Raw genomic sequence first — 27763 nt, forward strand, 5'->3', positions numbered from 1 at the left:
CAGCTTATCTAGGTGTATAAGGAAAGGAAAAATTCAGAATATCAGTACTTGTTACCATAGTAACACATTTTGAGGGGTAGAACGTAAAGTACCAGCATGCTGCCAGCTGAGCAATCATCGGCTGGTACGCTTGGAAAAAAGGCCTGATCCCTGCTACAGTGCAAGAATGAAGGACTCTAACGTTCCATGTGGCCCATCACCACCACGAGCACACCTCCTCTCCTGAAACATTGTAAGTAATCAAAGACTCGGACACATTATAAATACATATATTTTAATTTAACGACAAATCGACTGATGACTGTGTACTACAACACCCATGACCTCAGCCAGGATGATGCAAAAGGTTGGCATAGTGACAGACGTGTATTTTCTAGCTATATATTGTTTCTTTAGCATGAATACGTAATTTATTCTAATGCTCTATGTTGTGTATTCTCACCAACATGGGCTGTGTGTGCAATCTAAATTCAGAACACGGTGTGTACAACTACATTTATTAAATACGTTTACTAAGATGGTTGGGAGCCTTTAAGAAAAGTATTAATTTTAATTGGTTTGGAGTTCGTGGAACTGAATACATATTTCGGGTGGGGATATTTTGGGTGTTATATGATGCGGAGGTTTTGAAGTACTTCTGTAAAAAAAAGATAACAGAGCTGACACTGGGGAGAAGTGGATGAAGAAAGAAGACAGAAAAATGGCAAGAGAAGAAGCTAATCTGCGGAAAAGGATACAGGGACACAGAAGCGGATGGCAGGGAGATAGTGTGAGAGCATAAGAGAGAGTGAATGAGAGTGTGAGTTACTGTGAGAGAGAATGAATGAGAGTGTGAGTTACTGTGAGATAGAGTGAATGAGAGTATGAGAGCACCGAAAGCAATGCAATGCAAACAAAACTTCATAGCTCTCTGTTTCGTTATTCAGATATCCGTATAAATAAACAAAATTGGCAAATTTTGTTAAAGTTAAAATTCTTACAAGTCTAGTACATACTAATAATGAAACAGATATTATTATTTATTATAACTGTACAATGGTTATAAACCAGTGTCATTAACACAATACGGTTCAGTATAAAGCTATGATGATAATTACTTGGCTATTAATAAAACCACATTAACAAAAAATATTTTTCTTAATATATTGTACATTATTGTACTTAAAATGAATATATTAACTGTATGCATTTAATAATAATCATAATAAAAATGGGAAAGATTCAATTTATAATTAATTCCTGTTGGTCATCTTGTACCTAATTCCAATATTTTGACTGCTTCCATTTTATTAAGAGAATTCAAAATATTACCTCTTCTTATTCAATATTTTTAATTAAAAAAAAACAAGGCTATATTTCCATTAATAACATAAGGACCATTCAACCCTTTTAGTGCTGGGGATGGGACAATTTTTTTACGTGGGAGGCTAAGCTATTTATACATTTAGGTAAATCTACTGTATATATATATATATATATATATATATATATATATTTATTTATATATACTTTATATACATGCACACATATATATTTATCTTTTCCTTTCAGCAGAAGTTAAGCTATTCACAGATACATAGTATATGTCGCAGGTGGCCAGTCTGGGCCTGAACACACAGGACTTTTACAAGGGGAGAGCAGCAGCCAATGGAAAGCACCTATTCACTACATAAAATTGATTCAGCCAATCCATTCTAGCGATCGTACACTAGAGGGAACCGGATGCCGCAATGAAGCGGAAGAGATAAGTAGCATACATGGAAACTCTCCAGATTTGACCTGGAGTCTCCAGGTAAAATGATCCATACCTAGGTCTCTAAGTCACTCTCATCTTTCTCCAGGACATGAGAGAGGGGTTTAGCCACGCCCACTCCCTGCCGAATTCCCCTCCAAGCCAATTTTAACTAGCTGACATTGGCCCCGCCCTTGTTGTGGCTAACTCCGCCTTCTCACATTATGCATGGCTAGGCTGCCTACTTACAAAGCCACTGCTCAGAAAAGGTAGAGCTGCGGGTATCCTGCTCTCTGAAGTTCCCATGTATGATAAGTAGCTAGACATCTACACTAACTTTGCCTGCTATGTGTCGCCTTGGCACCCCTTGCTGGCACCCGAGGGGTTAATGCCCATTGTGCATCATTAGTTTGTATATCAGATCTAAACAAGGAATGTTTGAAGGTTTTCAAACTGTTTTATTAATAGCTTGATTCTCACAGCTCCATCTTGTCTAACAAAAACAGGGATATTTAGTGAAATTGTTTTGGGGTGTCATGTAAATGGCCACCATCAATTAAATATTGAGCTTTAAGGAACTTTTTAAATGTTTTCCCTCCTATTTAAAAAAGTACAATTATGGAACAGTTACGCCAATGTCTAATCAATTCTCGAACTCTGGCAAATTTGGGCCTACGATGATTAGTAAGGAGCAGAGAGTTACCTCCTACTGGTTCCCAAAGGAATCAAATCCAAATAGAGATTCTTACAATTTAAATTATTTAAAAACCCAACAACTTTATGATGACGATCTTGCTGCATGACAAGAAGGTCATACCACTCAAGCTTCTAAACAGAAGTCTAAACCGACATGTCATATCAACCCATGTGCAGATTAGCATTGGATGGAGCTAAGTATGCTCTGAAGATAGATCCATCATAAGTAAAATAATCCTGCTCAGGTTATAGATTATAAAGGTTCCACCACTTACGTTACGCAGTAAACACAATTTTTGCATATAAATAAATTGTCTGACAGCCAAAAGAAGACAACAGATTGATAGATGGTAACGCAAGACAAGAGAAGGTGCAACTTAATGGGAAGAGGAACATTTCTGTATATATCTCGTGCACATTACATAATCATCACCATAAACATAAAAAAACTAATTTGTTTGTACTACTGTTGTTTGATGAACAGGTAAATTGTAGAGTAGCGTAAAGTAGCCTGTCTTGTAGCTCTATAATTATTCTGAAAGGACAGTATTCTGCCAAAATATTTCTATAAATGAAAGAGGCAAGAAAGAACATTGTTATTTACAGTGTAGACCAAAGCTACAAATCACTGGATTCCATTTATCAATGTCTCCCAGCTACAAACAAAAACTATAATTGAAAAGGGGACAGGACTAAAGCTGTGTAGAATGCTTGAGCTTGGTAGATACTGAGAATATTTACAAAACATGACGGAGATTAGAGCTGAGCTAAAAGTGGAATTCAGTTCACACAGTAGAGCAGAATTTCACCCATTTTCATGGTAATACCGACGCCAGCTAAAGCAGTGCTAAAACTATGTCTATTCCCCGACATCGTGAAGCACGAGGCGACTTTATTTAATTACTGAAAGGCTAAGTGTACATAATTGGACGTGGAAAGTCTGAGCAGAAATGCAGTTTTATTTCTGACAAAAACTAAGGTGGAAAAGGGATTTTTGTGCCAATTTTAAAATACGAATGAAGACTATTTTCAACTTCTAATGGAGAATGAGATATAGAGAAAGCTTAAAATGCATAAAAGTCCTAGAATATATAGCTGAAAATAAGAAACAAAGTTAAAGAGGGTCTGTGTTCTAATCACTGTGCCCAAAAGAATCCAATGGACAGGGTGGATTGGCAGAAGAACGTTACAGGTGTGGCTATGATAAAAGTTAGAGTAAATAAAGCCTACTAACCCTGGTGGGTAAAATACATTGTAAGGCTGCACACTAGTACTGTTTACCCTTTTGCCTTTCGCCTCAGTTAAAGGTAAGGGCACATAGGATTCTTTTTGTTAGAGTGAAACAGAGGCGTAACTAGAAACCACAGGGCCCAGGTGCTAAAATTGCCCGGGGCCCCCCAACTTCAACAACTGGTCTGCACAATTATTGCCCCCAAACAACTTGGCTGTGCCTTCTTTGCCCCCCCTTCCAACATCCACTCTGGCACGCATATGTAAACACACTCATACTCACTAACACACATATACACATTCATTTTAACGCAAACTCAATCTCACCCACACACATCCATGCTCACATGCACACAATTGCACATCAATGCTTACACACACAATTTCACATCCAAGCTCACACATACACACAATTACATGTCCATGCTCATATACATAAATACAAACACATAAACATACATCCCTTCCCCGCTTACCTCTTACCGCTCCTGCAGCTTTCTCTCCGGCTGCTCACACACGTGACCCTGATACTTTCCTGTCTCCCTGTGCATGTTTAAAGTAGTTTAGAAAGGGCCCTTCTGGCCGGGAGCGGTACGGTCCCGACCGGAAGGGCCCTTTCTAAACTATTGTGGATCGGCATGAGAAGTCGGAAACAAGGGGTTGCCCCTTCCCCCCTAGAGGCACCGGCAACTGCAACCGCTGCGACCCCTGTAGTTATACCAGTGAATTTCTACGTCCACTTATTTTGTACCATACAGTAATAACAGGTTGGAATTTCAACAGGATAATGGGGAAATTATCACTAATACAGGTTATTCTTCAAAGAAGCCTTGTGTAGCACATGCCTTGGTTATCTGTGGAAGCCTAATGTGTTCATGGGTCACAAGACTATGGGGTCATTATGCTGGGCTTAGGCCCAATTCTGAAAGAGACCAGCCTATCTTTGTCAAGGGTTAAGCTACTTAGGGTTCAGCAAAGCATACCTCTTTAATATCAAACATAAAAATGGGATTTTAGTCTTGGCTAGTAGAAGTTTTGTTTGGCACCAGAAGGCCCTGATTTTGCATTTGGTAGAATTACACTACGTATTGCTGGGTGTCCCTGTCGCAGCTTCTGCCTTTGATACCATTATCATTATTACACTCATTGCTGCACCCATTATCTGCCTTTTTCCATTTTGTTAAGCAGAGTGTAGGGGTGTCAGTGATACTTGCCTAGGGGCATCTGAAATATAAACCCAGCCGCAAATTGCTTTAGTACAGCCTGGCAATACTTGCACCTTGCAGCTTCACAACTAATACATTTTTCTCACAATATTACACTTTAAGACTAGCTGCAAATAAATAACCCATTTCGCTCTGGAGTCTCATTATGCCCAGTGTTGTCCAGGTTAGTAGAATCTAAACATTGTAATATATTTGTAGGGATATTTTTTAATTTTTTTCAAGAAAAAGTAATACTGTTTCAGAATATTGCCAATCACGCCAATAGAATTAACAAAAACAACACACAACACATTTTAAAAATATTTAAGAAAAAAACAAGGGCTGATTAAGGTTAGAGTGCTTAAATGGGTCGAATTGTTCTTATTTGCCATCAAATTCTATGTTTCTGTGTTTGTTTGAATAAAAATGGCAATTTCTCCACTTACTATATAACCAACTTCAGTATTATTATTATTACCACTCCAAATAGAAAGCTTTGCAGATTTAATTTGTCTTTCCTCTGAATGTTTATTATTTCTGTTGTTTTCCTCTTTTAGTTTATTTCCATGGCTTGAGCTTCTCCGGCATACAATTTTCTGACTTACTAAGCAGTCTTGACCTTTTTAGTAGTAAATTTTGAACAGTGAATTGGGTAGACTTCCCCTCCTGCTATGCTTAAATGATTGCAGTGTCAGCATCACCTTCTATTTAAGTAACTTTGCTTTCATGTTAAAAAAGTACATTAAAGAAGGCATCGAAATACAGCAAATTCTAAATCTGAACCAAAAGTACTTCTAAAATCTATTTATGGGTTGTTATGACTGTCACGGTTTTATCGTCTGATTATTGTATTTTAATTGAGAACATTAATGTGCATTGATTTAATGGCATTCATTATTTTAGCATTATGATTCTTGAATGCCACTTAAATTGCTTTGTTATTAACTATTCTGGTACAATGGAATTATATTATTTTATTAAATATATATATATATATACACATAATTTATTAATAAAAAGCGTAAACGTCGGGCGTACAAACATATTTAGCTGCTATTTCTAAATATTCACTTATGTTAATTGGCATTTTAACACACAGAAACTGCTTTTTGCTTGTGAAGTTTTCCGTCTGCCAAAAAAAGGAAATCAATGTCAATTTCTGATTATTGTCAAATCCCTTAGCGGAATCACTGAACCCAACACCTCTTCCAGCTCAGATGTGCTAGGTTAAGACAGCTGTTGCAGACCCGACGCAAGGTGCAGAATTAATGAACGCTGTTTACAAACATTCTGAGATCCGGTCCGATAACACCAAAAAACTAATTAATATACGCCCAAATTACGGCCTGTACCTCAGCAAGGTACTACAAAGAGATCGGCATAAGTATTAGAGAGTCTGTCACGCTATATGGCCATATGTTACTTAGCCCGCCACTACGTCAAAGTACCCTAAGTTTGCAGAGTCCTATCTAATTTTTCACGGCTATATTGCTTACCAAGGAGCTTAATCAACGGCACAGCATTTTAACCCACATGAGACTCTCAAGCAATTTAATGCCTTCTCTGGACACCATTAATGAGGCTCCTGTGTGTCAGGTGGGCTTCTCAACCCTAAAGTTTTGAGGTCAGAACCTGAAAATATGCACAAAAATACAGAAAGGGAAGCAAGCCCTAAAAAGCATATGCCTCCCTGTACCTACGAAAGCCTTCTGTTTATAATAGAATGTTATCTACTATTCGGTGAAGTATATCACCTTAAAATAGTGTAGACTGTCTTTGGTTGTAGATCCTGACACCAACGTATTATCTTTAATGTGTTAATCTCACGGAAACAGTGTTTCCCAGTTATGTGTAAACCACAGTGAATACATACTTCAGTACATAAAAACTGACATCACAAGGTCATTTTGACAGTTTTAGTGTCAGAGACTTAATGGTTCATCTCCACTTCTGTGTCAAATGCTTCCTTGGAATGGTCTGCCTCACCAATGCTAGCTTTCATGTTATCTCTAATCTCTCTAATCTTAATCAAGATTCTACCAATAGAAATCCTGAGTATTTTGTACCTTTTTTCATCCACACTTGAGTCATTAATTCCAAACTTTTTTATTATTATCATTATTATTATTATTATTAAGCCTGCAAACATCAAAGTACAGAATACAACACCGCTATTAATGAGCAGACATTTCAACAGGCTCTCAACATATATGTAAAAAAAATGTTATCCATGCGGAGTTTAAAAGGACAGCAGTTGTCTACAGCTGTCATTCTGGTAAACCTTACCAAAATCTTTTCAGTACACCTCAGGGTGACTGCAGCCTGCTGTCAACAGCACGTATACTTGACAGTGAATTTTGGTAGCAAGTTCTGAGCTAAACCGCAGAAAGAGTTGTATTGACAAGGTCATCACTCTCCTAAAATGTAGCAGCTGTGCAGCCTGAGAAATATGCCTGTTCTTTCGCAGCATTCCTTCACAGGATATTCTTGAATCAATGCACAGAAAGTTTTAGTGCCGTAACCTGCAATTGAAGATAACGTGCCAGAAATTGGGAAACAAATAGCTTTCCTGTCCAAAGGAGTATTAGAGTTACTCGTCAATATTAATGAGTCAATGAGGGTCACAATCACCAGAGAGCATAAGCTAACCAAATTCACATGCTTCATGGGAGTCCTAAATATTCTTACATATTGGACCACAATTTGGGATAGCAAAACACTGTATACGTTTACCGTTTCCTTTCCATGTCTGGGAACACTCTGGGTTGGACCTCTAGTCTCGAGGTGAAGCAGTGCTTACTCAGGTCTCCAGGTAATCTTCCCCATTCTCCATGCAGGAGAGAGGTGTTTGGTTATCCTACTCCAAATCCACTTTTACCCCACTTTCCATCTAACTAAGGCAATCTTAGACTGATCCACCTCCTCATACATGTAGTCCCAGAAGAAGGAGAGCTCCAGGTGGCCTACCCTGAGAAGTTCCCAGATATGTCAGCATCTCTGTTTCCTTTTAACTTCATTCTTCCCTCTTTCAGTCTATCTTTCTATCCCCATTAAACTTTTCTCTCTCTCTCTCACTGAATTTACACAGGTCGACATCCTTGGATGAAAATGGTGAGTTTCTTTCATGACATCAGAGAGTACCCAACCATGATAACCCTCTCTCCAAATTAGTTCATAGTTAATAGACCTATACAACATTTTGACTACCTGATTTTAAACAATTACCAAATATTGTATAGTTACAATAATTTCTGTTTTATAACATATTAATTCATTATCAGGCTTAGAACAATACAAATTAATACCCAAAGTATTTTACCAAGTTATGTATTATTCATTGAATTCATTTTAAGTTATGACTCAGACAGCAAGCATGTGGTGCTTGATCTGTTATCTATAATGGATTTGATGAAACACACAAAGGCTTTAAATAGGAGAATTATGACACATAATATGGACTAACTGAATGAACACAAACCTAGTTTATTATATTTCATGTTGATAGGTCCTAGAAAAGAAGTTGTCATCCGGCTGTTACATGTTGCATCATTCATGGGTGCATGAGGTCATTAATGCTTGTTTTAGTATAAAAGTGGTAGAATTTTTTTGCACCTTGTTTCCATATCGGAGGAATGGCTTTTTGGCAGAAACTCTTCTATTAAAAACCACTTCTGACCACTCGGTCACACCAAATGTTGATTTTATTTAGATTTTTCTTCTGTTCACATTTAGTTAAATGATAAAAATAAACAAACATTTTTTTTTTAATAATTCTCACTTCATACAGCCTTTTTTCACACCTGCCTAAAACTTTTGCACAGTACTGTATATTCTTTAGAGTTGATTGCCTCTATTGATTTGAAATTAAATCGTGTAAACAAAGTGTGTGTGTATGTGTGTATATATATATATATATATATATATATATATATAGATAGATAGATAGATAGATAGATAGATAGATAGATATAGATACACACACCTTGGCTATCATAAATATTCTGTTAATGTTGTCTTTTGTGCATTGTAGATCTCAGGGTATTACAAACTATATTGACCAGAGGCAGTCAAGGGGTTCAGGATTGTTGACTGACACAGCAGTTGCTTTAACTCAGATTCTGTTTCATTCAACAAGTTAAGTTTTGAGTGCTGAAAGGTGTTCCATTGACTGGAGGACATCGTCAGGAGCCAGTAAAGAACAGAACATACTGGGTGCATCAGTGGCCTATATTTTATAAATATAATCACAGGTAATGTCATCTAGTTGGCACAATAATGGCATTGCTGAGGTCAGATCCTAAAATGAATCACACAAACAACTTTTATACGATGCCATAGAACCCTTATGTACATAGCAAATGGAGCCGACTCTAGGACTTTAAATATATTACGTTATGGGGTGTTACAGCGTGTGCTCTTTACCCTTTTGAAATTGCTACTCGTGATCTTTCTAAAACAAATGTCTATACAACAGGAGTTCTGCAATATTTTAACTTAATCACCCCAAGCTTACAGGAGACCTTTCCCAATTCTGATGCCTTGGTTTACCAATCCATGCTGAGAGAGATTTTCCCAACCAGTTAAAATGCATACACCATTTACAAGCGTTACCATAGGGCAAATGGGGGATCTGCCCAGGACTCTCGGGGGCTCAGAATGCTAGCATTCTACTAGTTGCAATCAAGGGTAGTAGATAAAAAGCAGAGGAAGTAGATGAATCTTTAGGATAGACTTTATGTATCAAAACAGATCATGATGTTTATTCCAATATAATGGGTCTTAAACAATTGACCTAAAGCCCATTGAGAATGGCCACATTGTATTAATTTAGAAGGTTACTAAGACCTGGATGTGTACCCCAAAACAAGAGTTTTTTTTTTTTTGCTGCAAATATCTCATGCATGATTGTTGCAGTTTAATCTATTGGCTCGACCAACCTCGAGCTATATAACAGGAGTAACTGTTTCATCTGAAATGACATGCAAGCCCTTTTCGGCCTTTATGATTTGGCCTTAAAATAGTAAGAAGTCAATCTGTGTTTGTGTCAGACCCTAGCTCTGTACAACATCTATTGCCTCTTCAGACTGCTAGCTCTTTAGTCTCCCCTGCACAGTATTGATTATAGATAAAATCAATAATGGAATCATAGGCAATAATAATAATAATAATAGATTTAAACTGCTTACTGATGCACTATGCTCATTTTGTCACTTAAAGTGAATCTTTGTAGTATTTAGTAAACAAAATCTGTCCTTTGTAGTAAAAAGCACAGAGGGTTTGCACCTCCCTCTTAAACACATTTCATACAGACGAACTTTCCAAAAAGGCCACTCTGAGACCTTTAACAATTTTAACCTTTAACTAGCTTGTAGTAACCGGCTGTTTCCTGGAGGTTTGTTGGTAGGTGACAAATGCAACAATCAAATAAGACTAAAAGCTCAATTATGTAAAAACAAGTAGAAAACAGCATGTCCCTGTTATTTGGCTTTAGTGCTGAGTGATGGAACATGATGCCGTTTCCTGGCTCTCGGCATCAACTGCTGTCACACCGTGCTAGGGAGTGCAGAAGCAGAGGTCTGAAAGGACTTACCTTGTGCTCCATTCATTTTGGGGTGGTTAGAAGGAGATCTGTGATCTCCCCAACTGGCACTGCTGCTCGGGCAGTGGGCGGCCTACGTGGTACTATGACCCCTCACACCCACCTTAGCACGGCCCTGCCGACACCAGCAACTGGGACACTGAAAGTACCAAGACAAGCTCCCAAATCTCAAGAAAAACAGGACAGTTGTCAACTATACAATGTCTGAAAGGTCTTCTATCGCTTCCAGGAACCCAAGGAAAATGTCTCACCAGCCACCAAGACACCTGCTTCTAGTACAAAATGTGGCCCTTATAGCAGGAGTAGACAAAAAATAGTGCTTTGGGAATAAACTGATTTACTAAAACTTTGTGGGATTTTTCTGTGCACTATTGATGAATACTCTTGTAAAAATGGAAGCTTGTGGGCAATAAAACACATACCTAGAAAAAAGGCAATGCAAATATAAGACATCTAATTACTTATATTGTTAAGTTACAGGTAGAAAAAAACCCAAAACATTTTGTTGGGTGAATAATCTGAGTCACACAAAAGAATAGATAACTGGGCCTGAATTGGCACATTTTGGTAGTCAAATGTTTGTTCAATGTAACAGGACATTTTCCTGTTGAAATGTCAATGTTTTAGATTTGTTCAGGATATTGTTGGGAGACCCTTTTTCCTCAGAGGGGCACCTTTGCTTTCGGCTTTCGTTACCAGGAAAGCGACATGACGGCCAGGGACATCCCACTACACTCTCCAACGTGATTACAAGGGCTACAAAGGGTTAATTGATCTAAAAACTGAGATCTACAATGTTTTGGAATGCGGCCTTAAGATCTCAGTACTAAACGACGGTGTAGAAGTCTCACTGATATTCACATAAAGCCTGTGGCTGTTTGTAGAAAGCATTGTCTTTGAGGGAGACGAAGACTTTAATGTCAACATTGTTTCCTGTAAACACGGAGCTGCACTCCTTTGTTGCTCATACCCCAGGAAAGCTTGTTGTTGTCAGTTCATGTTTGCTTTTCTTTTGTCATTTGTTTGTGTGAATTATAAGCGGTTTAATGTGGAATCTCTCTTTGTTTTTGGCACTTATTCAATCTTCTTCTGTAAGTGTTTCTTGCAGACTAATACATGCATTGGAAAATGTCTCCAGCAATATCACCTCACAGTATGCGGGGTGTTAATATTCATCAGTCTGAGTACGCATCAGATCCGACAGCTTGTGACTAAAAAGGATAATTAAAACTAAACTCTTCACTTAAAATGTGTTTCTATTTGGTAATTAAAATATCACTAACATACAGGCAACGGTTTAAGTATAAGTCATTAAAGGTACATGCATCATTGTTTTGAACCAGGAACAACCTTCATATGTAAAGATTCCTCAGTACTTTAGAGACTGATGTGTTGAATGCGTGTGTAGTTTATCACAACGTGCATTGGGTAGATGTTACCGCAATGTTTCTGAGGTGCCTGAATGAGGGGGTGCCTGGCAATGTTAAACGAGACAGGCCCAAAGTGGTTGTAGCCCCTGGAATGCTTGATTAGAGGTAGATTTGCCAATTGGGACTCAAGTTCCTAACCCCATCTTTGTTGCCTGATGTAAGAACGTTTAGTGCCTATGAGTGTATTTAGGTGTTCTACACCTTCTGCTTTTTTCTTCCTATTTTGAACCCATGTCCAAATAGTCATTTTCACTCATGCTAATTAATACATAAATTATCAGTAAAATAGTTTTTGATTGTAATCCTAATGAACCATCCATTGCAAATGCTGATCAACATGGTCTTTAGGCCCTCTCCTATAAATACATCCAGTTTTATTCCCCTGCCTATTGTCGCTGAATGATATTTGTGTTGACATGAGGGCCCCCTGCGTTCTTGAGTTGTGTTGTCTTAGGCAGTTGTGGTGTAGTATAAAAGCCCACTTACCCTCGGGCAAAAGCATGGCAGCCTATCATGAATACTGAGAAGACATGATGCAGCTCTTTTTACGTGTCAGAGCCATGATTTTGCATTTAGAATTTTACTTGTGAAAATAAATGTTAACACCATATCATTCTTAACCTTTACATAATTTGACCTGATGGCTTAGCTGACTGCTTGATACTGTGAATTTTCATCCCCTTTCCATAACTGTAATGATATTTTGTGACAATTGTCCTTATTAGCCCCCCCAAAAAAATTCACACGTTTTAAGAATACAAAACTCAAAGTGATGATTTCTACTAATGAATTCTTCTTAATGTGAAAGCTATCTTGCAGATATATTTATTAATGAGGACTTTATTTGAGGTTATTTGATATCTGCATTATATGTCTTCAATCTGTACAATGTTTGGACACTGTCCCCATGCCACCTTACGAATTCTTCTTTGTATTACTTGTCTTTTAAAAATGTTGAAAGTATGTTGATTCAGCATTAAAAAGGCCACATGGCCCCATTAGACATCATTTATTATTGATTTGCTGTCGGGACTCCTTATCTTTTCCTAATGTTTTTTGTTTCACTGGACAACACTGAGAGTCGAAAGTCATCACAACATTCCAGACTGTTTTTGTACTGTACGATATTTACTATTGCACAATTGACAGTGTACATAGACTACTACACCATAAACATGTAAACACACAGTGTCATGCAAATAGCTCCCTTAAGTTAACAGGTAAAGTAAATCTTTATCATGACTAGACAAAACACACACACACATATATATATATATATATATATACACACTAGTGCTTAGAAAGTTTTTGTGTGAGCTACAGGTTATGATGCAACAAGGGCTGCTGGCTCAGTAGTTTGCAAGTCGGCATCATGACTTTTACAGATTCTAGATAGTTCGCAGTGCACACGTTCCTATTCAAAACCCACTTTTAGCTACAGCATGAAGAGACTTTTGTGCATGGTTACGCATGCTGCATGTGATATTACTCCTATATCTCTGAATCAGTCAGATGTTTATGGTCTTATATGCAGTTTTCATACTTGGCATAAAATATCTTTAGGAATTAGCTATAGTGTTGTATAATGTATTATAATGCCATTCAGCAATATAATACATCATGGAACAAACAATATATTTCTGCAGACATGGAGGTCACCGTTGCAGGTGGTCATGTGATTATTGGGTGACATTCCCTATACAAACTCGGCACTGGGCTGGTGGGTTATGACTTTACCTGGGAACTTCTGGGCTCCGGCTACCCGGAGCCTTCCCTTGCGGGACGCGGCCAGGACTGCACACTGACGTCAGTCCCCACTGAAAACACCCCCATTTAAAGTGAAAATGGGTGGGGAGTGGGGCGTGGGTCTTGACCCCGAGAACCAGAGAAGCGGTGCTTCACCCCCCAATCAAAGCGCTTGTTGTTTTAAAACAAAAAAAATACACAATATAAAACAAAGTTGTTTCAAGATATACAAGTAATAGAATTAAAGAAACAAAAAATTGGTGCCACTTACACAGGAAAACACATAGATAGAGTGGGATACGCACTGGTGTTACTCTCAATCTTACTTCAACTAACCTGCCTTAATAATTAATTGAGTGTCAAAGTGTTAAAAAAAGCAATCAAATCTCCCGATATACATACTTTTTAACAGCTATCTTGTTTGTTCTCACTAAACACTAAAGAGTTGATTAAACTTCCTGCAAGGATATACGCTGAACTTTTCAATGTAACAAAATAAATTTGCTCTTTAATTCCATGGTAGGAATGTTACTGGTCAGAGTTACACTTATTCATAGGACTGGCTTTAATAATTCTATCTTATTATTATTATAAAATTATATCTACCCTTATTATCTCAAACGTTCACTAAATCAATAACTTTATCAGAATATGATATGTACACAAGATCCGATGTTACTATATGTACACGTGCAATGTAAAATATTTAACATAAAACCTTTTTAAATTTGCCGCGCTTACGCAAAGGTTGGGTGCTGATAATATACTGACGCATTTCTAATAACCTTGAGGATTTCATAAAGCTTATAAGGATTTTATGGTGGGCTCATTTGTCAGGTTTATCATAAAAAATGAATTTCACAAAATATAATTGTTTACATTTTTGCTGGCATGTAGTGAGGGAGCCATATGGCATAGTGATACCATGCCTCACCCCTTACTAAATCCTAAGGGTGGCCCTTAGATCCATGGGGGCCCCAAGCTGCTGCCAAATCTGTGTTTATTGTAGTGCCACCCATGTCCACAGTTCTGAATCAAACATTATATACTCTTACAACACTTATTAAATTAAGATCCCAAGTATGCTTATGATATGGCATAGTTAGGCTCTCTGGCAATGTAATGATTTTTTGCAGGAGAAGGTCATTTGGCCTTCATAATAAATGCATATTCAAGAAGGTGAAGTCAAATCTTTTTCCTGTCCACAGTGAGAACATCTCCATATGATTATGATGAATTATGTAATGTTGATTGGTGAAAGAGTCTAAGTGTCTAGATGGAACTGCATGTAAAGAAGACTATTACGGTATGTCCTTTTTCTGGTATCTGGTAGGAGGACATCAGGGAGGGGATGGCACTGATACACCTCGACAAGCCATCATGGGCTGGCTAGGCTACGCTTATCTATAGTAGAGAAATGTGAGTTAACCAAGCTGCTTATTTCTCTGTTTTGGTGGTTAGGACTTTCCTTATGTGGTGGGCAAGTCCAGCTTGGCCAATAGCCAGGGCAGTTCTGCAGGAGCGTATATTGACTTAGGCCTATTTGGCCTAGGGTGGCAGGTCCGTGGACAGCTGTCTTTCTGCAGCAGAACCAGGACTGATCGTTTTGGGCTATCATGTACCTTAATGTGTCACTGCTGAGTTGGCCAGTTTTAAGACTAATCTTTACACAATGGCACAGCCATAGTATGTTGTTCTTGGTGGCTACAGAGGTTTGAGCTGAGGGGCAACTGGGGATATTGTCATGCACCAGGCCTTGTGCAGTGCCCAACCTAAATACACTACGGCACTCACCAACAGAGATAACCTGGTATAAATACATACATACACACATACACACACATTATGGGAATAGTGATTCAGTTGATCTACTTATGTTTAAGAATATATTTTCTAGCTGGCCTCTTAACAGTATCAACAGAAATTGTAGCTCTCTCACTTGCCACCCAAAAAAAGAAATGCCAGTTCCTGTTGTTTTATGAATAATTAGTTTCATCAAATTTTAAAAATGGTTTATACAGATTACATTTATTATATGATTTGTTGAATTACATTATTTTCTGCACTTTGGTACAGATTACAAAAAAAAAATATGAATCACAATAAGACATCGCTGAAAATAATTTGTTTCCCCAGTCATGTGAAATGAGGTTCCAAGTGGGCTGCTGATTAAGATTTTAAGAGCTCGGATATGTTAATGAACTTATCTAGGGAGTAATAACAGGTGACTATAATTTTATCTGGAAAAACATGATATATACTGGTATTTATAAAAGGTGCATGCACAAAACAAGGCATTAGGTTTCCATTCAATATGCTGAGAGGACAATCTCTCTGCTCAAGGGAAGACTTCATTCCATTTCTGTCTCCATTATGTATGGCAAAACAGCTAACAGGCACAATTATTAGCATCTTACAGCATCACGTTACTAAGGTGCATTAAGGGATAATCTTCCGAAAAAACATCTTATTTCATAATATATGTAGACACTATATTTATGTTTCTGGAAAAGGTAAATTTTTAGTAATTTCTGTATTGTTTTTCGTACATCTTATGATGTATGTGATGTATCTGACTTGGTATATTAAAACTAATAACAAAGGATCCGTGGATAATATTTTAAAGAAAAAAAATGTAGTTATACCTGATGTTGTTGCATTTCAACAAGGAACAATTATGTCAATTTAGCCCAAGAACATACGGACAATGGACAATATATAAATTCCACCATAGCATACAAAATAATTAAAACTCCCATACTACTCTCTTAAATTGTAAGCTCAAGAGCCCTCATAAGCAGACCATTCCTGCCAGGGACAAGATCCCCTAAAGTTTAAGTAAGTCCTGTGCGACCTTTTCAAGGTTGGATCCAATACCCAATATTTTATTGGATTTATTAAGGTCCTTTTTATCAAGTATTAGCGTTCTGTTCATTCTAAACTCTGACCTTGCTAGAGCAAGGCCCTCTTCTCTTTCTGTATCCCTTGCATGTGTTAATGTTATTTTGTATTTTGTATATTGGCAGTTATAATTCTGTTGGTTTTGTATTCTCTCCTTTTTCTAACAACACTATGGAATCTGCTTGAGTTGTCAATAAAATATATTGTAAATAACATAATAGGTTTTATAGCATCATTGACTATCATCAACAATCCCATTCAAATATATTCTGCTATGTGTAATGGGCAGCGCATGGCAAATTTGCGTTTTGAAACACAGCCTACATTGATGTTATTTGATGATAATAAATTGATTGGCTGAGCAGAACTGATGGTGCATTTGAGCCTATTATGCTGACAATGGTTAAAAATAAAGCAAAAATCACTCAGGGAGTCTGGATAAAACCACAATGCATGTTAATCAAGAGTACCTCCACTTATAGAGAGTTAAATATCAATTACAAACATGCATGAAAGCAAACGACTATTCTATAAGTCCAGCAAGTATAACACATAGATTTCCCATTCTTATTATATTAAGTATTGATTTATCCAATGCCCGTGACCGTAGGGTTCTAGTTAATAGGGAGATCAAATGTTCATATCTGCAGTGATGCCTTCACACCCTCCTAATACATCAGCAATGACCCCAGAAACAACTTTTCCTTAATATCGGAGCATATGACTGCTTTTGAAAGCAGCACCAGTACCAGCAAAGGGAAAGATTGGAGGCCAGGGAGGCAGTAGGGGATCCTGTTTTCAAGAAATATAAAACCCATATAATAAGTGGACTATATCTTTAAGGTTCAGCTCACCTGTCAGCTAGAAAATGCTAGGCATAAGATGCTGAATTACCGGAGCTCCGATAAAACATGACTTTAGGGAAGATTCTCCTTGCATCAGCTTGTACAACCATGTCATTTTTATAAGCGTGTAGAACACACACAGTGTTTAACTTTTTAATGTAGTAGATTACCAGTATCTGAATACAGAATATCCAATATGGTATTAATGTCAGTAAATGCATTACTGGAAGTATTAAAAAAAAGCACTTGGCAAATAAGCTAACCTATTTATAGCATGTCCAACCACAGACGGGTAACAAAACCAATATATTAACATATTCAGTGCTAGGAACACAGTATAAATGAGGCTCTATATACAAAGGTTATTGTTTATATGCTTACATGTAACTAAAGATGCTATTCCATTTATTCTAATGTATGTATCATAAATACCTATACTAATAAATCATTATAAAAATCACTTTCGGTGACATCCTCTCCCCTGGAGGATTGGTAACCGGAAGCCCCGGCAATTTGGAGGAAGTCCCCGGCGGGTTATGTCTGCGGAGATGCGACAAAGATAGAAGAATGAACAAATGAAGAAGAAGCGGAAGTGGTCACCAGAGGAAGTAGGGAAACATTTAGAGAGTGGGAGAGAGAACAGGAATGTAAGGGTGTGTGAGAGAATGTGAGTGAATGTGGGCCCACGTGTTTCAGATAAAAAGTTTTTTGCTTGGTTTTTCATCCGGTTCATGGGAGGTCAGGTCTTTTTTTTCCGTGGCTTCATAGGAATCGCAGAATTTACCTAAATTTTGTAAATTTGCAATTCATACGAATCTGAATGCACAAGTCTAGTATTAATACAGAATTGCATATCTACATTCTAAAGTACTTTCCTGATAGGCATTTTTAGTTATACGCAGTGTATTTTATTGGATTACAAGCATAGAATTGACCTGAGTTTGAAGAGGTTTCCTTTGTTAACTTTGTGTAACAGTCATTTCAGTTCTAGGGCACATCATATTCTTTTTTGGCTGGACTTTGTGAGAACGTGGCGTCTTCAAGTATGCAACACGAGTACAGAATATGTATTTAAATAATAATGAGTTTATATGGTCAAATAAAATATTCAGTGGAAGTTATGCTAATTTGATTACATAGCTAAGCAATGTAATCTAACTAGCAAAAGACATTTGGAGTTCATCTGCTTGTAAATATTCCTTTTCAGTGTATTCAGTATTCTGTTAGAAGAGCGGTACCATCTCCAAGACTGAAATTTGTACAGGACGTTTTCTAGATATTGTCCTTTCTCCCCAAAAGAGTCACTTATGTTAAAATGGCTTTATTTGAAACCTAGCTGTTTATAAAATGAAAAAAAATATGCTTGATAAAAAAATACCTGAAAAAAACAAAGCATTACAAGTTTTTTCTCTGTTTACTATTTTTGCCCCAATTTCTCAAATTAACATAAACATCAACATATGCTGTAGTCCTCTGGAATTACGATTTATATTGGTCTCACTTTCCTTGGGATTTGAGTACGTCTTGTTCAATCACCCAGAGCACAAGACAACTTCCTGGTCTGTCTGTGGCCCTTGAAAACCAGAGTTGTGTAGCACTGATTTAGAGACACATTGCTGCTCTCCAATACTGGAGTGACAAAATAAAATTGTCCCTTGCACCTTCACATTGTGTGCATACTGTACCTGGGAACTTTCTGGGTCTGGTTATCCAGAGCACCCCCCTTGTGGGAATCCTGTAGGAGGTCACGCTGATGTCGGTGGGCGATGCCGCTGTCATTGGTGGGACACACTATTTTTAATGGTGAAGTGGCCGGGGTGTGGGGCAAACTGAAAATGATGCTCACGCGAGCCAGAGTTACCCCTTAGCGACCAGGAGAAGCATTGCTTTACTCTGAGTGTGTAATGAGCGTGTGTAATTTAGTATTGATAGAATGACATTCAAAAAATTGTTTGTCCACTGCTTTCTTAAATATCGCCAAATTAACCCGGCATTAATATGCATTATAAAGCTAAAAGGCCATATTTTCTCTCAGTGAAAAATGAGCGCGGCCCACACACACATACATTTCTGATGAAGTGGCCCACTGCAGAAAAAAACTTGGACACCCTTGAATTAGGGCATGGAAATAAACTCGCTCAACTTTCTAATGGGTGGAAAACGTTTCGGCAAAGGCCTTGTTCCCTTGCCTAAATTTCCACCAACATATACGTCAAGTGGCATATGTTACAAATCATGTGACTGCTCACGACATCATGACGCACACTGTGCAACTCCTACGGAAGCCATTTTCAATTTTTAATTATATTATACCATAGAATAGCCACTGTACAAACAATGGTAGTATTCAATAATACAAACAATTCTATGTTTAAATGTGTATCGTATGAAGCATGGCTTCCACACCAATGAAAGAAGCATTTGCAGTCGCGCTGAATATTGGTTTGACTTTAAATTGTACCGACTGCTTTAAGTAAGAGGAGAGGATTTCTCTTACATTTATTTCGGTTAACTACATTAAATATGCACATCCTGATATGTTAATACTGCTTTCCATCTGAATTAAATTGAAATATCAAATGGGAAATGTTTATAAGTAGTTTGCTCTGTCCCCTGATGTATTCTAACTGGAAAACTTTTCCCAAATTCATTATAAATATACGTCCCTTAACTATTCAGTGTGACAGCTAAAACAATTCTAATGCAATTTCTTATTTCCGATGAATATTGTTATACATCATTTCTCATTGCTTATAAAATGATGTATCAACCCAGTCTAATGTATTAGAAAAACTCCACTGTACACATTACTACACTAAAAATGTCTAATTCCTGAAATTAAGGTAACCTTGAAAAGTAAATGTTGACCTAACACAGCAGAAATAATGTATCCAGAAACTGAAATCTAAACAGAATGTACAAGACAATATTGATCCCCAGTTTATACTGGACGTGGGCGCCAGTGGAAAATGAGTGTTTGTGGGGAAAAAATCCTCGTGTTTGAAGAAATTTGTCCATCTCCACTTTCGTATGTGCCATTTGTTTGTCTGGTTGCCATGAAAACAAGAATTAAGTGTTAGACGCGTAGTAGAAGTTGAAATAAAATGGCGAGATGCTCCTCCTCTCAGTGTAGTTAAAATGGCGGCCACGGCAACGAAAGAATTAAAGAAAATTTTCGTATTGCGCACATTTGTTTTTCATTATTTTTCGTCCAATGTTGCACTTATACGTTCTTTATTTGGACGAACGGATGAAACGGTGAAATTCGGCACGAAAACAAATGCGCAAGTCTAGTTTATACTATATATTTGGGACTGTTAGGCATGGACCACCTAAGGGGCAGTGTTAAGGTACATTAATCTTATCTGGGGACGTGTGGGACACTATACTGTCCCTTAGTCAATGTCTATTCTTGAACTGTGGGAACCATGATAAATTAATATACCGTATTGGCTCGAATATAGGCCGCACTTTTTTCCCCCACTTTAAGTTTTTAAAGTGGGGGTGCGGCCTATATTCGGGGTCTAGCGCCCGACGCCCGGGACATGCAGTCCCGGGCGCCGGGCAGGCAGCGGGTTTAAGATACAGATCCCCCGCAGCGGTGCAGGGGACCTGCATCCTTCTCCCCGATACGCTCAGACAGCCTCCCCTGCCAGCACTTCCCACGGGGGGGGTGCCGGCACGGGAGGTTATCTAAGCGTTTTACCTCTGCCCACCCCCGACTTACCGGAGCAGACTCCCGGGTGTCTTGCGGGGCCGGCGAGAGACATTTACGCAATACGCAAATGCAACTTCCGGTAACGGTACCGGAAGTTGCATACGCGTATTGCGTAGATGTCCCTCGCCGGCCCTGAAGACACCCGGGAGTCTGCTCCGGTAAGTCGAGGAGGGGGGGCAGAGGAGGACAGCGGCAGCGTATCGCGGGGAGGGAGGACAGCGTATCGCGGGGAGGGAGGGCAGCGTATCGCGGGGAGGGAGGGCAGCGTATCGCGGGGAGGGAGGGCAGCGTACCGCGGGGAGGGAGGGCAGCGGATCTCGGGGAGGGAGGGCAGCGGATCTCGGGGAGGGAGGGCAGCGGATCTCGGGGAGGGAGCGCAACGGATCGCGGGGAGGGAGGACAGCGGCAGCGTATCGCGGGGAGGGAGGACAGTGGCAGCGTATCTCGGGGAGGGAGGACAGTGGTAGCATATCTCGGGGAGGGAGGACAGTGGCAGCATATCTCGGGGGGGAGGACAGTGGCAGCATATCTCGGGGGGGAGGACAGTGGCAGCATATCTCGGGGAGGGAGGACAGTGGCAGCATATCTCGGGGGGGAGGACAGTGGCAGCATGTTTTTTTTGGTGCTTTTTTAAAGAAAAAAAACTTTTTCTTTAAAAAAGCACCAAACTTTTAGGGTGCGGCCTATATACGGGGGCGGCCTATATCCGAGCCAATACGGTATCTATTTCTTAAACCCAAATGTATAATTTAAAAACATCCAGTTCTTCTCATGAATAACAACATCTCTACCTTGAGGTATCAGATACATCAGTTTCTGTCCTGTCCAAAAAAAAATAAAAGATCTAAATTATCCGCACTAACTAATAAAATCTGTTTTCAACTAATTGTATAGGGATATATTTTCCACTAATCATTTACAGTATTTGCTTAAGGCTTGAGTGAACACTTGCCAAACCATCTGTTCCAGTGTTAAGATTGCAAAAGCCATCTGAAGTGTTTCTTGGTAAGATACAATAGATAATATCATCTCTTGTCACACTTTGCATAATCAGGAATAGTTCTGATATTTAGATGAACTGTGCATAAGTGTAATAGATATATATATATATATATCTATATTATTGTATATTGACTTGCAGGGTAAAATTGTAATATTTTGCATTAGACTTGTGCATTCGGATTCGTACAAATTGCAAATTTACAGAATTTTGGTAAAATTTGGCGATTCGTACCAAGCCCCGAAAATGAGGTCAGACCCACATGAAAAACTGGACGAAAACGAAGCAAAAAACTCAAATTTTCCATCTGAAATGTGTGGGTCCACATTCACATTCTTGTTCATCTTGTCTCTCACGCTCTCTGAATGTTTATCTACCTTCTCTGCCGACCACTTACGCTTCTGCCGTGCATTTCTGCTTCTTCTTTAGCATCGTCCTGATCTTCTATCTTCTCCCTTATCTTCTTTATTCTATCTTCAATCCTTAATCTGCTATTTTCTTTCTTCGTCAGCATCTCCTTATGTAGATGTTGTCTGTGTAATCAGATGCCATTGTTTCATGTGTCTATTTCCCTGCCCCTGGTAAAGTGGCTTTATAAACCATGCCCAGTCCCAATAATGCGTGTTCTCTTGCGCCCTGACTGGTGTGTCATTTCTTTGGGGAGCTTTTTCCCCCCTTTACTCTGAGAACTGGAACAGCTACCCATCTTGCAGCTGGATTTTGCCAGCAACAAAGGCCAGTGATGTCCCTGTAGACCAGCTGGTTCCTGTAACATGAACTTAACTAGTAGGCTACCTGGAGCTCTGCCTCTTCTGAGGAGTGGCTTTATGTGGGGTGGGACTAGTCCCAGAGAGCCTTTAGTAGGAGGAGAGTAGGTGGACAGTTTTTAGAAAGTGGTCAAACGCCAACCCCCTGTCCGGAGAAAGAAGAAGCTGACCTGCAGACTCCGAGAAGTAGGGCTTCTCCCAGAGACTCAGGGTCAAACAACAACTGTTCGAAAGGTATGGTGAGAATTCTAACGATGCTCTGCAATTCTAAAGTACCATCCTGACCAGTTTAAATGGTGATGATAATTTTGCACTTAAATTAATTCTGACTGCAGCTGACTGATGTATGTTACATCAGTCAGCTGCAGTCAGAATTAATTTAAGTGCAAAATTATCATGATGTTCATGAGGGTAGTGAGAACAAGAGACTAAGAATTAATTTTAGGAACAGAACATTCATTCATTAGTTGGATTATTTTCCTAGTTTTACAAACTCATCTATTTCTTTCATTTAAGCAACATTTTTGAATTGCAATGTGGGAAGGCTAAGTAATCGTGATTTATAACCAAGCTACTGTCTAAATCTGAAATATGTACACACATGCTTTACATAGTCCAGCTTTAAAAATAACCTCACCTAAAGATTAATAAAACAAAGTCCATTTGAGCTGCGATTGCTGCTGCAGATTAATAATTTAAAAAATTATTTTGGTATTTCTTACAATGAACAAGATGAAAAAATAAGGACCAGCATGCTCTGTTGTTAACTATAGTGCTCAATGTCCTTCTGCGGGATTGGTGGAAGATGTAGTCATACAACTTTTAGCCAGAGATCCTTTTAGGTTTGGTTTTAACAACTTAAAGGGCACTTTTGGTAAAGATGATACCTTTATGGGCTAACTGAAATATAACACATTGCAACCTTTCGGGACTATCTAGGTCTCTTGTTCAGACAAATTAAAGTCTTGAAAGCTTGCATTAATTATACTTCAATTAGCCAATAAATGTATCATCTTTACAAATAAAAATAAAAACTTTTAAAGAACTGTTGTGTTTCTCTACCCAACACGTTTCATCGCTCTGCCTAGATCAGATCTTTTTCTTTTTGTTAAGCATATTCACATTTGCTATTTGCATATAAAAATGCAAAGAGCCTCAATTTGAGAACATTTCTGTTATGATGGCTCCAATACATTCTGTGGTACGCACATGGCCACAATTGACTCCCCATTCCACCACCATTGTCCTACCTAGTACAGGGGTCAAGTGTCCCCCAGCGATTTATTCCTGGAATTTGTAGCATCTTCAAATGATGACCCTGGTGAAAAGTGTAGGCTAGTCTTGACTAATCCTGGACAAATGGTGTCCCTCCCTTTCCCTTCTGCTACATCTTTAAATTAAATGCCTGGGTTCATTTACTAGGGTGTTGAAGCACCAACAATTCTTCCCCATTAGCATATTTGTATTTAATTTTATCAGCATCCAAGCTTGTATTGCAGTTAAATATGAATTACTTTTCTTCTTTTTTTTTAAGTTACAATGTAATGAAAAATTCTCTCTTACAATATTTTCTAACCATATTAATTGTAGTTTCATTACTTCTGTATTTAGATACCGCTAATAACTTTTCAAGTATATGTATAGCCTAATTCTTAGCGACACAGGAACAGATATTACAAAATTCACAGCAGTAACAGTGCTCTTTCATTATGAATTTGTTAGGGCGTCCAATTAAGTGAAAAATAAACCGGGGAATTCTCAGATATAAATGATCAGATATTTATTGCATCTTATATTAGTTACAGACTTTGCTGCAGCTGTGATTAAGAGGTCCCATGTGATTTGCTTTAGAATTTCTCCAAGTACAAGGAAACGGGAAATACTAGAGGTTTTTAACATTATTGAGCAAAATTAGAAAGAACTTGAATATTTTCAGAGCATTCAGTTCTAATGGTTAAAGGAAGAACAGGTTTTCTCTACTGTACAGTCAGGGTTTAAAGCAATGAGCCCACAGACAGGCTAACTGTGGTCTTAAAAAAACATGGCCATGGGTGGAGTGAGGCCACACCATTGATTTATGCTTATGGTTGGATGTTCATTCAAGCGCTCCTGTCATGGAAAAATGACAAGGTATCACTTTGTAAAGGGTAAGTTTTTACCTGCACAATGTGGCAGCCAATTGGCACTAAACCGAGGTAGAGATAAAAACCACAACATGGCCGCCGGGTGGGCTGCACAGGATACGGTTTGTCACAGAATTCTGTGCACACAATTGTGTGTACATCTTTCTGGAATTGAGCAGAATGCTGTCTTGGTGATCTTGCATCCACATACAGGAAATAGGCTGCCATACTGGAATTCCCTGGCAACTGGCACCATACATTTTGGTAGGCCTCGAATTATACATTTGTATTATTTGAGCCAAATACTAGCTTAGGGCACCGATATTTTTTCTTTTCCCTGTTTGCACATATTTGAGGTTGTTGGCTCCTCATCAGTCTGGTTGCAGCTTGCTGTCCAGGAGGTTTAATTGCACCTCCCCCAACACATTAAGGTTTTGGTAGCCGTATAAACTGCTTCATGTGCCCACTATGTAGGAGGTGAGAGTAGGTTCTCACCCTATTGAGAGTGTGCCTTGACGTGGCGGGTGAGCTTAATTATGCTTTGGCCAATTCATATAACCAAAACCTCTCATTTATATTATGTTTATATATTTGTTGCCAACTTTATTAGGATGAGAAGCGCAGACAGTATTTTGTTTTTTGTATACACTGTTTGGTAGGCCTCATATTACACATTTGCATTATTTGAGCCTGGAACTAGCTTAGCGCACCAATATTTTTTTTTTCTTTTTTCTTTATACAGTTAAGTATACCTTTTCTCAGCAAAGGTGCTAATATACATAATAAAGAGCCAACCTCTATATGGCCAGCTCAGACCTTCATACTGAAGAAACTCACTAGTGTTAGCCCTAAATAATGAATAGGAACTCTTGCTTTAGTGAATATGCACCAACATATATGTAATGTGTCATACTTACCTGCAGTGGACCATGTCATCCTGATTTTTCAGATTACAATACAAGGAACATGTATATAATGGTCCACTTCTAGGTGTTGCACCTACCTGTCCCGTCGGGGTCTCGTGGCGTCCTCCTTGTGTACTGTCATGCGCTCGGCACGCACACAAGGGGGCGTGCGTACTGAGCGATCACGCCTCCCGGCCAATGACAGTCCTGTTCAGGCTGCCGCGGCGTATCAGCGGCGATCAGATAAACGATCCGCCGCTACACGCTCGCAGCGCCCTGTGCATCCCAGGGCCCTGCATAACAACTCACCTAAATTAGTTTTTTTTTTTTCTCCCACTCCAATACTAAGAAGCATAACTAGACAACAGAGGCCCAGTTGTTTTGTTTACAAATATTGGAAAAATATTGTAATTATTTGTGTGTTTGTATTATTTTGTAATCTTTTTTAAAATGGAGGTTTATATTGGGGGAGCACTTATTATGTCACAATCCTTGATCCCTGCACAGTAGGATTTTTTCCAGCATTTTGGTCTGTTGATTTCACAGTAGATCAGCTGGCAGCATGCAGGCCCTTTTAGAGTTTGGGGTTTTTACTATTGTTGGAAATGCTGCCAATCGGTCTGTGACCATTCAGCACTTCTCTCTTTAGTAAATATTCTTCTTTTGTCTTTATTGGGAATATTAAACCTGTAAAAACTTTGAAAGGGACGAGGTAAGATGGTTGCTGGTTGGTATAGGACCCAACATGATTGGGGAGAGAGGACCCCAGTGGGACATAGCTGGCATTCTAAATGCTAAATACTCCTTGGAACTATAAGATATTTAAGATTAATTGAATGCATGAACCATATTATTATTATTAAAAACTGCAATAAATATATAACATAAATGAACCTTTGAGATAGAGTTCATTACGTTTTGATTCCATATTCCACGCAGGACTTTAACTCAACTTATGATCAATGGAATTTCCTGCATGATTCTATGATCAATATAAACCATGAGGTTAACTCAATGTAACTTTATATTTCTGTCTCCTTGATCATAGCAAATTGAAATGCATAAGAGTTCCCGTATTAGAGAGTGCTTTCATAAGACGTACGTCCATTGAGTTCTACCTTTTGGTTAAATTTAAAATGAATGAGAGACTCATATAGTTGTATTGATTTGGTGGAAGGATAACTATGATGGAAGCACAGACTGAATGTTATATCACAGAGAAAATATTGATGCAGGGTGTGACCTGCAAGACAAAAAAAAAATCATTTCTGACTCTAATGAACAGTCGCACGTAAGATCGATATTCTGTCTGCGTTTTTAACTCAGACATTTTGTTGGAAATTTTTTATAACCGTGAATATTTCTGGACATAATTTTTACAGATATCACAGATATGAAAAATAATATACGTCACAAGCCTAGCTGAATCAATATTACTCTCTTTTTTCTTCTATTTTACCCCTATAGACGTTCTACAGACAAATCCCAATAACTTGAATAAATTAATAAATATAAAAGATGGTCTAATTTTATAATAAATTAAATGGCAGTCATGTAGAACTTTAAGATAGGACTTTGTTTATTTTTTTCTGTAACATAGATGACATAGGGTGATGTTAACCACTTGCTCATTGATGAAGGGTACATGAGGAGTACGCAGTGAATCAATAAATTCATCAGTATTTGTGACCTTCTTTCCTTTACTGATGTCCGCATCTCCTAGGAACTTAGATGTGTGAGTTATCACATTTTTACATCACTAATAGTCACAATTATGTGAATATTCGAAGGAAACTTCAGCCATCGTATGCACTTTAATACATTAGCTATTTGTGTCGCTATTCTTCCCCCCCCCTTGGAAATGCA

The sequence above is a fragment of the Spea bombifrons genome, chromosome 1 (assembly GCF_027358695.1).
Source record: "Spea bombifrons isolate aSpeBom1 chromosome 1, aSpeBom1.2.pri, whole genome shotgun sequence".
NCBI lineage: Eukaryota > Metazoa > Chordata > Amphibia > Anura > Pelobatidae > Spea > Spea bombifrons.